The following is a 3,054-nucleotide window of genomic DNA, read 5'->3' as shown; positions in this document are numbered from 1 at the left end:
CTGTCCTAGAAATACTGCTGTTTCCCATTAGTTATTACACCAGCGATGTATAATGCCATATGGCCTTAATAACATGCCTGTCACTTTCAGAGAGTAATTACTTCAATTTTGGCAGCGTTAATCTGCAATATTTGCTGTCTCTTTGGATGACATCGTAATGGTGCAATGCAAAAGTGATCAACATCTCCCAGGCTACGAGAAAGGCAGTGTCTGAATAGAGTATGATTTAAACAAAGCAAGGGTATTTTTCTTGAAAAACAATAAATTATCTTCACTAATGCTGTTTTTAGGAATATCTGGGAAGGGAGGAAGGGACCAGATTACTCACACAGAATTGCCAAAATCCTCCAAGATTCAAAACCTGAATATAAAAAAAAAAAACAAAAAAAACAACAAAAAAAAACCACCAGAAAAAAAAACCCTGCCTGTTTGCAGACCACTCCCAAAAGTAAAAAAATACAACTGCTAAACTAGAAAAAATAATTTATGATTATATTCTGTGGTCAACAAACCACCTAAAGACACCACTTGTACTTGTAGGTTGAGTACAGATTTTAAATACTTGTACCAATCTAGTTCTAGAGGATTCTAACTTTAAATGCTGGATAAAAGAGATGCTGTGGTTTTGTAAACGATTAGAGATCCTCTACAAGAGTCAATGAGCTGGATGTAGCTGCCCTGTAGGTATTGCAAAACCGCTTCATAAATTTGTGAAGTAGTAGTTCACACGTGACTAACCATGTCTATCAGTGTAGTCTCCAATGACTTATGACCTGATTTGGCCCCATTACCCACGTAGCGAAGTTATGTCTGCCACTATTTTAATTGCTTGCAAGTCAGAGAAGTGGAAACAGAAGTCAGAATTTGTTAGCCTGCACAAACACCAAGTAAAATTAACATGTTGAAAGCCTGGACTAACATTCACTTCATCCTGTGCACACATAAACTAATATCCTGTCAAGACCTACATATGTTCTTAGCATTATTACCACTAGCGTTCCCCCTGATGCGAACAGGAGTTAAGTCAGCATATGAGAAGAACTAGGAGGAGAATGACAAAGTAAGACAAAAAGCTCAGAGATGGCTGTACCATATCTTCCTTGTCAAATTACTCACAAAAACCTGTGGAAAACCAATGGCATCAATCATAGCTTTGACATATGACTATGCTTAAAATGATCATCTTATGATTAGATGTGAAATATCTGTGTGTAGATCTTTCCTAGGCAGAAAGAAAGCCCATCTGCTGTAAAAGACCAATAAAGCCTTCATTTGCCGTTCTGTTGTCTTGAAACGCTCAGCCCTGCACAATACCTCAGTGCAGCGGAGCCCCTGTAGAAACCACATCTGCTGAACGGCCTGGATGCTTACACACCCACTTACACTTACGCCCATTTAACATACTCTGTATGTTTGTCAGTGTATGGACCTATTCCAGATTTTACAAATTTTGTTCTTTGAGGAATACTTTTACAGTTACTGCTCTATATTACATTTGGACAGATCCATGTGCTACGCTACACTGATGTTATAATACGCCATATAGATACCAATACAAGTGATCCACATTCCATCAAAGAATAAAATTAACATTACCTGTGTTCATCTGTCAGCTGGACACACACATAGAGGAAATCCAAAGCAGGGATACAATTAATGCACTTGCACAGAATACAAGTCCTTATTTGTCATTACCAGAATGTTGGTCATTACTCACTACAGAACAACATCTCTACACTGAAAGGCAGGGAATTCAGCTATGCAACAAAATTGTGGTGTTCCTAATTAAAAAGTTACTTTGGATTTTTAAGGACTCCACTGAAATAGTGGCCTCTGTCCCTACAGAATGAGAAAGAGACTCACAACAGAATTTGAAAAGAGTGACATCACAAGGCTTTGACTGATTATGGAGAGGACATGGGCTTATTTCTAGGCCTGGCAGTTGATTGCTATATACATCAATTATCATTTACTATGCACAAGAACATGATGATCCACTCTTACCTCCCACCACATATTTCATTGTAAACAAGGAATAGAGACATTCCTTCAGTGTGTTCTAGTTTTCACAAATTGCCACTCTTATTTCTGACACTGTCATTACAGATTATGGGCTTTGTATAGGATGATTCATTATTTTTGTGAAACCACGCAAGCTGATAAATGAAAGGGAGAAGGTACTTTGGTATAAAAATCCAGATGGGTGCATGCCTACAAAATAAAACAGCATTGAAGATTCTAACGGTATTACCACGGCCATTTTCAATAACAAGAATAGGCTTTATTTTTATGGACTATACCATAACATATACAGCAAGACACACACTTTTTCATGCTGTTTGCTACCAAATTCAATGTCAAATTCATTTTTATTTCACTAGATGAGTCCAAAACAAAGCAAAATGCCTACACTGCATACAATCTGCTGCTTCACTGGTCTCCTCTGAGCTCTGCAAAGCACTCAAGGACACTGACCTGCTTTTCATATCCTCAGACACAGTCAAGCAACTCCTTAAGAGTATTTCTATGCCATATGATCTAATCCTGTGTAAAGGTTTTAGGTACCTTTGAGCAAGAAATCCTGCACAGCAGAAGTCATGTAATCGTATTACTGCTCTCCACAGGGGCTAAACAGCCTTGTTGAGAAGGACTTTGCTGAGCAGGGCTTCTTATGTCGAGCTTGGCAGCTCCCTGGTGGTAATTCAGGTACCTCCTCTGTGCTGTGCAGACACCCCTTTGTTTCCCTTCACCCAAGATCCGGATCACCCTCAGCTTCACTTCCGCTGTTTCTTTCCCTAGCCTGACTGGTTCCACAGACTTTTATTGCAGATCAAGAAATATTCTTATTTCTGTAGGTAGCTGCAAGATTGTCAAGATTACAAAATAATATTAACTCCTTCATTTCAGTGAGAAGAACTGCTGCATAGCTAAAAAATGAGCGTCAGCTCATCAGGTAACCCAGCCCAAAAGGGAAAATGCATTTGAAGCGCTCAGGAGCTGCTTAGGATTGCCTTTACCATTCTTACAGTGGTATTGTGTACTTCTAAGCTTTAG

Source organism: Chlamydotis macqueenii, chromosome 16 (genome assembly GCF_036417535.1).
Source record: "Chlamydotis macqueenii isolate bChlMac1 chromosome 16, bChlMac1.mat, whole genome shotgun sequence".
Taxonomy (NCBI): domain Eukaryota; kingdom Metazoa; phylum Chordata; class Aves; order Otidiformes; family Otididae; genus Chlamydotis; species Chlamydotis macqueenii.
This window is presented reverse-complemented; position numbering follows the sequence as displayed.